Below are 12,166 nucleotides of genomic sequence, written 5' to 3'. Positions count from 1 at the left end.
CAACCCCTATCTGCTATTGCAGCAGATAGGCGCTGCAATGTAGATTACAGTAACGTTTTTATTTTTAAAAAACGAGCATTTTTGGCCAAGTTATGACCATTTTTGTAATTATGCAAATGAGGCTTGCAAAAGTCCAAGTGGGTGTGTTTAAAAGTAAAAGTCCAAGTGGGCGTGTATTAGGTGCGTACATCGGGGCGTTTTTAATACTTTTACTAGCTGGGCGCTGTGAAGAGAAGTAACATCCTCTTCTCTTCAGAACGCCCAGCTTGTGACAGTGCAGATCTGTGACGTCACTCACAGGTCCTGCATCGTGACGGCCACATCGGCAGCAGAGGCTACAGTTGATTCTGCAGCAGCATCAGCGTTTGCAGGTAAGATCGACTTACCTGCAAACGCTGATGCTGCTGCAGAATCAGCTGTAGCCTCTGGTGCCGATGTGGCCGTCACGATGCAGGACCTGTGAGTGACGTCACAGATCTGCACTGTCACAAGCTGGGCGTTCTGAAGAGAAGAGGATGTTACTTCTCATCAGAGCGCCCAGCTAGTGAAAGTATTAAAAACGCCCCGATGTACGCACATAATACACACCCACTTGGACTTGTACTTTTAAACACACCCACTTGGACTTTTGCAAGCCTCATTTGCATAATTACAAAAATGGTCATAACTTGGCCAAAAATGCTCGTTTTTTAAAAATAAAAACGTTACTGTAATCTACATTGCAGCGCCTATCTGCTGCAATAGCAGATAGGGGTTGCAAAATCTGGTGACAGAGCCTCTTTAAAGAGGCTCTGTCACCACATTATTTGTTCCCTATCTTCTACATAATGTGATCGGCGCTGTAATGTAGATTACAACAGTGTTTTTTATTTAGAAAAGCAATCATTTTTGACGGAGTTATGACCTATATTAGATTTTTGCTAATGACTTTCTTAATAGACAACTGTTTTTACTTTTTTACCAAGTGGGCGTTGTGGAGAGAAGTGTATGACGCTGACCAATCAGTGACCAATCAGCGTCATACACTTCTCTCCATTCATTTACTCTGCACATAGTGATCTTACTTGATCACTATGTGCAGCCACATACACACACACTAACGTTACTGAAGTGTCTTGACAAGGTATAGACATCGCTACCAGGCAGGACGCGATATCTATTCAAAATCCCGACACTTCGCTAACGTTTGTGTGGGACTTACAGCACAGCAAGCGTGATCTCGCTGTAAATTACAGTTTACAGCGTAATCTCGCGAGATCACGCTTGCTGTGCTGTAAGTCCCACACAAACGTTAGCGAAGTGTCGGGATTGTGAATAGACATCGCGTCCTGCCTGGTAGCGATGTCTATACACTGTCGACGCTTCAGGAACGTTAATGTGTGAGTATGTGACTGCACATAGTGATCTAGTAAGATCACTATGTGCAGAGTAAATGAATGGAGAGAAGTGTATGATGCTGATTGGTCAGCGTCATACACTTCTCTCCACAACGCCCACTTGGTCAAAAAGTAAAACACGCTCAGTTGGGCATTAAGAAAGTCATTAGCAAAAATCTAAAATAGGTCATAACTCCGTCAAAAATGATCGTTTTTCAAAATATTCTACATTACAGCGCCCATCACATTATGTACAAGAAAGGCCACTTATAATGTGGTGACAGAGCCTCTTTAAGACATTCTCCTAGGGGTGTAGTGAGCATGTTAACCCCTTAATGACCAGCCTATTTTAGGCCTTAATCCAGGGCCGGCGTCAGCACCCGGCGAACCTGGGCAAGTGCCGGGGCCCACTACCTTCGGTGTGTTTCTGCTGGTTATTGCCCATGCAGCTTTGTGGGATGATGGCACTGTTCTAGTTTTTATGAGATATTGGGGCAGACTGGGCCGGGGGGCAGGTGCCCCCCCCCCCCTGGCCGGTCTCCCAGTAAAATATTGGTCCCCTCATATTTTTTCCCTCCCCCCACCGCGGCCATGCTATTCCTTTAAGATCCCTAATCTAGCAGACGTGCGGCGATAGGCACGTCTGCTAGAACACGCCCCTCCTCTCCCTTGATGCTGCCCGTACCACCAGAGCAGAGCAGGAGCGCCAGAGAGAAGACACCAAGGAGAGGCAGCCGAGCTGAGACTGAGGTGAGCGCTGTCTTAAAACAACTGAGTGCCGCTCACTGCACTCAGCCTTCTACAGCCCTTGACCCTAATTAACTTAAAAAAAGTAATCGCTGGCCAACGCTAGGGATTGGGGGGGTATTTTGGCTGTTAGCAAGGGGGGGTTGACTGTTAGCAAGGGGGGTTGGCTGTTAGCAAGGGGCATTTTGGCTGTTTGCTAGATGGGATTTTGGCTGTTTGCAAGGGGGTCTAAGCATCTCGCTGACTGCAAAGGGCTCTATGGGAGGATTATCTGTAAAATGGGTGTCTGAGCATCTATGACTGCTCAGTGCTCAAAGCCCTCAGCAGTCAGTCAGACCCCCACACTTGCAGTATACTTCTACCCCATAGAGCCCTCAGCAGTCAGTCAGATGCTCAGACCCAGGGCCGGCATTAGCACCCACTGCCCTTTGGGGGGCTCACTCAGCCACCGGGTGCTTCCTTATGCTGCCGTCATGGCTCCTCCAGGAGCGGAATCCCCGGCCAGAGCATTTCCGGTGCTCTTGCTGGGGATTCTGCTCCTGGAGGAGCCCCTGACATCACTGTCCATATATGGACTGCGACGTCAAGTGCTCCTCTAGGACCGAAATCCCCGGCCGCAGCGTTCGGCAACGCTCTGGCCGGGGATTCCGCTGTTAGAGGGGTGTGTGTGGCAATATCTACAGGGTGCTGTGTGTGGCAATATCTACAGGGGGCTGTGTGTGGCCGCACAGCTTAGTACCGAAATACATGAAATAACGGTATTGAACCGTTTGAGGGTGCCCAAACCGTATGTGGTGCCCAGCTTGTGCCACCATTAAAAGACAGCTCTCTAATTAGCTGTGTTTCCCAGTTTTAGAAACACCCTACATGTGGCCCTAATCTTTTGCCTGGACATTCGACCAGGCTCAGGAGTGAGAGTACAATGCGAAATTGAGGCCTAATTTGCCGGTTTACAAAGTATTTGTTCACAATTGCAGAGGCTCAGATGTGAACTAATAAAAGAAACCCCTGAGAAGTGACCCCATTTTGGAAACTACACTCCTTAAGGCATTTATTAAGGGGTGTAGTGAGCATTTTCAACCCACAGGTCTTTTCCATAAATGAATGCGCTGCGGATGGTGCAAAGTAAAAATTTCAATATTTCCCTAGATATGCCATTTCAGTGGCAAATATGTTGTGCCCAGCTTGTACCACTGAAGACACACATCCCAAAAATTGTTAAGGGTTCTCCCGGGTATGGCGATGCCAAAATGAAAACTTTTCCGCAGTTATGTTATATCAATGGCAATTATGTTGTGTCCAGCTTGTGCCACTGGAGACACAAACCCCAAAATCTGTTAAAAGAATATATATATTGCTGTTTAAGGTATTTCAGTTTATAATGTGGGAGCATAGGTAAGCTGGGCAAAGTACATCATGGCAGAATAAGGTGGTATAATGATGGGGTAAAAAAAAACTATAAAATAATCCATAGATGCGTGTTACGCTGTAAAGCAATCCTTTATGCACAGGTCAGTGCCGCACTGATCAATGGTGTCCTTTCTTATCCCCCTTCATAGATGTAGGGGTAGGACAGCTGTTTTTTGCGGGACGATCAGTGGTTTTTATTGGTACCATTTTGGGGGAAAAAATCATTTTTTATTGCAATTCCTGCAGTTTTTTAGTTATTTTTTTAATGCAGCGTTCACTGTTCTGTACAAATTACATGTTAATTTTATTCCGTGGGTCAGTACGTTTATGGGCAAACCAAGTTTATATCGTTTTTGTGTTCTATTACTGTTCCACAATGCAACATTTTAAAAAAAAATCATGTTTTTGGGTCGCCATATTCTGAGAGCCATAACTTTGCTTTTCCGTTTACCGAGCTGTAAGAGGTCTTTTTTTTTTTGCGGGACGAGCTGTAGTTTTAATTGGTACCACTTTGGAGGTACTTACGACTCTTTGATCAATTTTTATCCTATTTTTTGGGAGGGAAGTTCACAAAAAAACAAACAGCGTAGTGGCATAGTTTCTAAGAACCATAACTTTTAAATGTTTTAGTAGACGGAGCTGTATGAGCACTTGTTTTTTGCAAGACAAGCTGTCATTTTTATTGGTACCATTTTTGGATACATGCAACTTTTTGATCACTTTTTATTCCAATTTTTGGAAGGCAAGGTGACAAAAAAAAATAAAAAATTCTGGCATTGTTCTTTAGGTTTCTTTTTTACAGCGTTTACCGCGTTGAATAAATATCATAATATTTTTTATAGTTCAGGTCATTATGGACGCGGCAATACAAATAATATATACTTTCCTTTTTTCTAGTCCCACTAGGGAACTTGAAGATCCAACTATATCATCGCTATTCTAATACATTGAATTACCTATGTAGTGTAATGCATTAGCACACTCAGTGTCACACTGACAGGCTGCCTATTAGGTCCTACCCCCAGCAGGGCCTAAAAGGCTACCGTACTTGGCAGACCAGGAGGCCATTGTTAGGCCTCCAGTTGCCATAGCAGCCATCGGCACCCCTGCGATGGCTTTGCAGAGATGTTGATCGGATACAAACCCCTAAGATGCCACAGGATAGGTGATACATGTGTGATCGCTGGGACCCCCAGCGATAAGGAGAACGGGTGACCGAAAGTCCCCCGATATTTTCCATGAGAAACCTCAGACTTCTGGGGTCTGTGTCGGCAGCCCTGTAGAAATGAATTGTGCACCGGTCGTGCTTGTGCGCATGCGTGACCTGCGCTCTTTTCATTTTTATTGAGCTGCGCAGACCCCGGAAGTCTGAGGTTTCTCATGGAGAAGTTCGGGGGACTTTCGGTTCTCCGTTCTCCTTATTGCTGCTAGGGATGCACAGTGCATCAAAACTTCGATACTGTTTCGATACTGTGCACCCCCAAACGGTTCGATACCATTATTTCATGTATTTCGATACATAGCTGTGCATCCGCACAGCTCAGTATTGTAACACATGACATGAATGTACGAGAGCGGAGCTGCGGCTGTGTGATACAGCCACTGCCCCGCTCTGGAGTCCTGACAAGTGTGCGGGGTCAGGATGATGCGGCCGGCGCTGCACTAATGAGCAGCGGCACTGAAGGCCGAACATGGCGGGCGCATTACAAAACACCCCCATGTTCTGTCTTTAGTCTCTGCGCCACCGCTCATTAGTGCAGCGCCGGCCGCATCACCCGGCACTATCAGAAGCAGGACAATGGCAGTATTAGACAGCCGCAACTCCGCTCTATAATGTCGGAGATCAGGGAAACCTCTCATCTCCGCCGTAATTCTCCAGAATGCTGCGATCAAGGCTGACCGCAAAATTCAGGGGAAAATGAGGGGGGATGCCCCTTTGGATCGCGTCACAGGAATTCAATTCCATTGAAGGACCGCTGTCTTACCATATTTCCTGTTGTTAGGGCATACTTAGGTATGTCCTAACAACTGCCTGTGTACTATCCGTACACAGGCTAATGTACTAGAATATAGATATATACCAGTACATTAAAGTTGAAAAATAAAGTAAAAACTTAAAGTAATATTAAATTTAAAAAAAATACATGTACACTTTTTTACAATAAACATTAAAATAAGTCTCAATACATAAAATATACACATTCGGTATTGGCGCGGCGGTAATAACCTGCACAACAATTTTTTTTGCGTCATTTATGTGTACGCTGTAAAAAAATAAAATAAAAACTTTTCACTTGTGTGATTATGAATTTAACCTCCATGTGCCTCACATTAATAGTAATTAACCCCATCATTTACCTTACATTAACCCATTATGACTGGGAAACATGATGGGGTTAATTACTATTAATGTGAGGCACATGGAGGTTAAATTCATCATCACACCACATGCCTCATATCAGAAAATGGAAGAACTTTTTTTTTTAATTACTGTTGGCAAAGTATCGTTTTGGTATCGAAATCGCAATACTACACAATGTATCGGTATCGAAGTCCAAATTCTGATATCGTTGTCAGGGTAAACTTCCTTTTCCCTGTTATTTCACACCGAATAACCACCTCCGTAAGTTGGAAACTGAGTGCATGCGTGGAAGAAATATATCAGGCAGACAAGTTGGTAGAGATCCTCCCTCAGTGAAGTAGGAAGTAAAGACTAAACTTTATTGAACAAAGAATCACAAAAATCTCCTCCCTAGAGATGTGGGACGTGCTTAAGCCCCATTGGCTCTATTCAGCTGTAAGTTCATCTGTACACTCTTCCTGCATTCCAGGGGTAGTGTCTTCCATAGGCGTGTTCCTGATACAGACTCCCTTGTGTTCCATAGATTCAATTTCTTTGTGTAATATACTGATATATATATATATATATATATGTAAGGATAATATTTTTGCAAACAATATACATGGTAATGATCCCTGACAGTCCCCCCTAAAAATATTATTACTCTATCCCTGAGTCTTGCCTAGCAACCTACTACTGACCACTCGAACCAGGCAGGTAGGGGTTTTGGATTTCTTCACCAGCTTGAGACGAGCTACTCCTTATGAGTAACCCCCCTTTGTACCTGGACTTCCAAGGTTTCGGAGTGGTCCTAATTTTCCCTATTCTCCTCAGGATACAGGATGGTTGTCCAGTCTACATTTTATTAACAGTAATAATTGGGATAAGAGACTCAAATTAAAACTGGTATGTAGCTACATGTGTATTAGAAGAATTATACCCAAAAAATGGTCACCCCATCAGCCTGGGTGATTGCTACATGTCCCCCCTCAGCACTCTGTGCAATAACACGAAAAAGGATAAGGATGTATATGGTGATAGTCATTCTTTGGAAGAGACCCTCTTGCAGTGCGAGGCGTGGATCCATGTCGGCCTTCCTTCCGGCTTGACTGAAGTTGGCGAGATTAGAAGGACCTGGTATGGACCCTTGAATCTGGCTTCTAAGCCCCTCGCCCTCTTTACTGTTAAACCTACTAATATTGGCAATAATCCAAACTTCTCCTCCACGGCACTTGTATTGGTCATAATTGTGTCGCACTGTCACTTACTGTCCTAATGGGACTTTTACCCCTGCAGATATAACAGGTCATGGGCAGCATCTTCCCCAAACCTAAAGACACCCAGATAACCTCCGGGCTCTCATTGCTGCCATGTACTTCTTACATATGAGTGACAACAACCAGTGACCTTCACCTCACACCTCCGCATAAAACTCCTCAGATTGTAATTTGCAGCACCGTTGCATATTTACACACATTATAATTATAAACCTCAGACAATATAAACAATAGGGCCTCAATTAATAATATAATGCTATCACCAATCTCATGCTATCACCCTCAGGTTTCGGGTCCCATCAGTTCATTGCAAGTCCTGTACATCATCGTCATCTTCTTCTCCTGTCTTCTGCTCTTCACTGACTGTCGCCCTCAGGGTAACCCACACAATTGTGGAGTCAGACTGCACAGAGGTGTCCAATGGGGGATTTATTATTATCATCCACCTGGTCACTTAATTATTAAAACACTTGATACTGCTGACGGATTCACTCAGGTCTTTGGTCTTTACTTTGATCTTTGCTGATGTCATCAGGACTTGGTTTGGTCCTTCTCATCTGTCATCCGTCTCTTTTAGTATACGTCACCGGGCTGTATATAGCACCTCATGTTGTGAGCCTGGGGTGAGATCCCACGTAGACGGAGTAGTGGAGTTTTATTGTGACTACCACAAACCCTCTGCATCTGTCCTCTTCCTCTGGCAAGTTACTTGTCCGCACGGCTGCTTAGAATTGTGACGCTGCCGTCAGTTCATGACAAACGCGTTGTACTGGCTCAGGCTGCGCCTGCCGCATCTCAGTGATGGAGTTCATCATATTAAAAGTCTTCTAGTTCATGTTTACTGGCACTTGCTGGGGACCCCCAACCCTTGTCAATTGCTAAAATAAATACTAATCTGGTGAGAACATCATCCGCATACACTATAAAAGTTGCTCTAAGTACATACAGTAATAATGACAGGCCCTTAACCCCTTTAGGACACAGCTTGTTTTGGCCTTGTGGACACAGATGATTTTTTCAAATCTGACATGTGTCACTTTATGTGGTAATAACTCCGGAATGCTTTTACCTATCCAAGCGATTCTGAGATTGTTTTCTCGTGACATATTGTACTTTATGTTAGTGAAAAAATTTGGTCGATTAAATTCAATATTTATATGTGGAAAAACTTCAAATTTTAGCAAAAATGTACAAAAATTAGCATTTTTCTAAATTTAAATGTATTTATTTTGTGTGGTATTACTATCTGTTTTACAAGGAGTTACCCGTTAACATCCTCCATATGTCTACTTTATGTTTGCATAATTTTTTTTCACGTACTTTTATTTTTCTAGGACGTTACGAGGCTTAGAACTTTAGCAGCAATTTCTCATATTTTCAATAAAATTTCAATAGGCCATTTTTTTCACGGACCAGTTCAGTTCTGAAGTGGCTTTGAGGGCCTTATATATTAGAATGTCCCCATAAATCATGCCATTTATTCAAAACCACATTCAGAAAGTATTTTAACCCTTTAGGCGTTTCACAGGAATTAAGGCAATGTAGAGGTGAAATTTACAAATTTCATTTTTTTTGCCGAAATTCATTTGTAATAAAAAAAAATCTGTAACACAGAAGGTTTTACCAGGGAAACGCAACTCAATATTTATTGCCCAGATTCTGCAGATTTTAGAAATATCCAACATGTGGCCCTAGTGTCCTAATGGACTGAAACACAGGCCTCAGAAGCAAAGGAGCACCTAGTGGATTTTGGGGCCTCCTTTTTTTAGGAATATATTTTAGGCACCATGTCAGGTTTGAGGAGGTCTTGTGGTACCTAAACAGTCGAAACCCCCAAAAAGTGACCCCATTTTGGAAACTACACCCTCAAGGCATTTTTCTAGGGGTATAGTTAGCATTTTGACCCCACAGTTTTTTTGCAGGATTTAGTGGAATTAGTTTGTGAAGATGAAAATCACCTATTTTTCTGTGGAAACATAGAATTTATTCATTTTTACAAGGAATAAAGGAGAAAAAGCCGCCCAACATTTGTAAAGCAATTTCTCCCGATTACGGCAATACCCCATATGTGGTCGTAAACTGATGTTTGTACCCACAGCAAGGCTCAGGAGGGAAGGAGCGCCTTTTGGATTTTGGAGCGCAGATTTTGCTGGATTGGTTTTCAGTGCCATGTCGGGTTTGCAACGCCCCGGAGGGACCAAAACAGTGGAAACCCCCCAAAAGTCACCCTATTTTGGAATCTACACCCCTCAAGGAATTTTTCTAGGGGTATAGTGAGCATTTTGGCTCCTCAGGATCTTTTTTAGAGCTAAGGTGACCAAAAAACAGCGATTTTGGCGCTTTAAATTCTTTATTTATTACAGCGTTCACCGTGCGCAATAAATTAAGTTTTAATTTATTCTGCCGGTCGGTACGATTACGCCGATACCATATGTGTATAGTTTTTTAAAAGTTTTGCAGCGTTTGCACAATAAAATTACGTTTCTATAAAATAATTTATTTTCTGAGACCCGCTATTCTGAGCCGTAACTTTTTTATTTTTTAGTCAAAAAAGCTGTGGGAGGTCTTGTTTTTTTGCGGGACGGGTTGTAGTTTTTATTGGTACCATTTTGGGGTAAATGCAACTTTTTGATCACTTTTTATTCTATATCTTGGGAGGGGTGGTGACCAAAAAATAGCGATGCTGACAGTTTTCCGTTTATTTTGTTTGCGGCGTTCACCGTGCGGAAAAATGAACATTATAGTTTCATAGTTTGGGTCGTTACGAACACGGTGATACCAAATATGTGTACTTTTTTTTAACGTTTTCATTTTTTCCCTAAAATAAATGACTTATTATAGGAAAACAAAACCTTTTATTTTTACACTTTTATAAAACATTTTTATTAACTTTTTTTTACTTTTTACACTTTATATTTTTGTTTATTAACTTTTTTTTTACTTTTAACACTTTATTTTTTTGACCTGCAACTCTGATCGCTGCTAGAATACATTACATTACCTAGGTAGTGTAATGTATTCCAACTGTCAGTGTGACGTCACAGTCACTCTGACAGTTAGTCTACGAGGATCAGCAGAGGCTGATCCTCATAGGATGACATACATGGCAGACTCGGGGGCCGTTGTCTGGCCTCCGGGGTCCATCACAAGCATCAGAAGCCCCCACGATTGCATGGGGGCTGCTGATGCGCTACAAACCCGCTACATGCGGAGATCGCAATCGAGCCCCGCATGTAACGGGTTAATTGCCGAAATCAGCGACGATGAGCCGCTGATCGGCAACACTGGAGTGTCAGCTGTCGGGGACAGCTGATCTCCAAGTTCCCGATGCACACCTTGTCGCCGACAGTGTGCATCGGGAACGACACAGTGACTTCCTGTCACTCTGACAGGAAGCCTATCAGGACCAGCCGAAGGTTGGTCCTGATGGGCTTCCGTCCATGGCAGACCCGGAAGCCATTGTTTGGCTTCCGTTTGCCATACTAACTATCGGCAGACCCCGCGATTTCGGACGGGGGTCTGCCGATATGCTAGAAACCCCTAAAATTCGGCGATTGCACCCGATTATTTTTTTGACCTGCAGCTTTGATCGCTGCTAGAATACATTACACTACCTAGGTAGTGTAACGTATTCCAACTGTCAGTGTGACGTCAGATGGCTGACATACATGGCAGACCTGGGGGCCGTTGTCTGGCCCCCGGGTGCCATCACAAGCATCAGAAGCCCCCACGATTGCATGGGGGCTGCTGATGCGCTACAAACCCGCTACATGCGGAGATCGCAATCGAGCCCCGCATGTAACGGGTTAATTGCCGAAATCAGCGGCGATGAGCCGCTGATCGGCAACGCTGGAGAGTGTCAACTGTCGGGGACAGCTGATCTCCAAGTTCCCGTTGCACACTGTCGCCGACAGTGTGCATCGGGAACGGCACAGTGACTTTCTGTCACTCTGACAGGAAGCCTATCGGCAGACCCCGCGATTTCGGACGGGGGTCTGCCGATATGCTACAAACCCCTAAAATTCGGCGATTGCAACCGATCGCCGAATTTAAGGGGTTAATTCGCCAAAATCAGCAGCAAAGGACCGCTGGCCGTCAAGAGGGGAGTGTCAGCTGTCGGCGACAGCTGACCTCCCGGTTCCCGGTGCACACTGTCGCCGACAGTGTGCACCGGAAAAAACTCAGTAAATATACGTCCTCGTGCGGGAAGTAACCTCCCGCAACGACAGTTACGTCCTCGTGCGGATAGGGGTTAAACTACATCAAACAAACACCTTTATATAAGAAAAACGAATCTGTTCCACTGGACAGGGCACCTAGACAATGTGTATTTACTGGGTACATTGTATTTGAACTTGGTGTTACACTTTCCAGCAGGATTTATAGTTTATTCTCAGCTGATTACCTGGAAAAGCTCCTATTCACAGAAATCTACACGGATTCCACATGTTTATCTGACAAGTGTCTCAAACCAATTTTTCTCCCCCTACTCTGGTTCATTTTACCTGGGAAGTCCCCTCAAGGTCTGTTCTCTTCGTGGGAGGCGGGTATGATAAGGTTGGCACCGGGCTGCCAGGACTGTTCTGTAGGCAAATCAAACAGCTCTAACAGAATTTAGCAGCATCAGCTGTAAAACCTGGGACATACCAATTAGATCTTACCACATCGATCCTTGCAGTCTTGGGGCATATGTGAGGTCATACACCATCAATGCAGGTGCCATCACGAGTGCCTTGGGTGATACCGGTTTACCTTCCTTTATCTGTCCACATTCTGTCAGAATCTGGTTCTCACGCCTTCCGCTCCCAGTTGGACACTTCCTGTGGAGAACAATCTTTTCATCGCATAATCAGTAATTGATTTTAATCAGATAATTAATTTGAAGAAAAACATTAGCAATGACAGATTTATGTTAAATGTTCACACTGGGCAGTAACTAACCTGATATATACAAACTGATTCTTCTTCTCTGTATATATATCTATACATATACATATACACTGCACAGAATTCTC

The sequence above is a fragment of the Rhinoderma darwinii genome, chromosome 2, assembly GCF_050947455.1.
Source record: "Rhinoderma darwinii isolate aRhiDar2 chromosome 2, aRhiDar2.hap1, whole genome shotgun sequence".
NCBI classification, from domain to species: Eukaryota; Metazoa; Chordata; class Amphibia; order Anura; family Rhinodermatidae; genus Rhinoderma; species Rhinoderma darwinii.
This window is presented reverse-complemented; position numbering follows the sequence as displayed.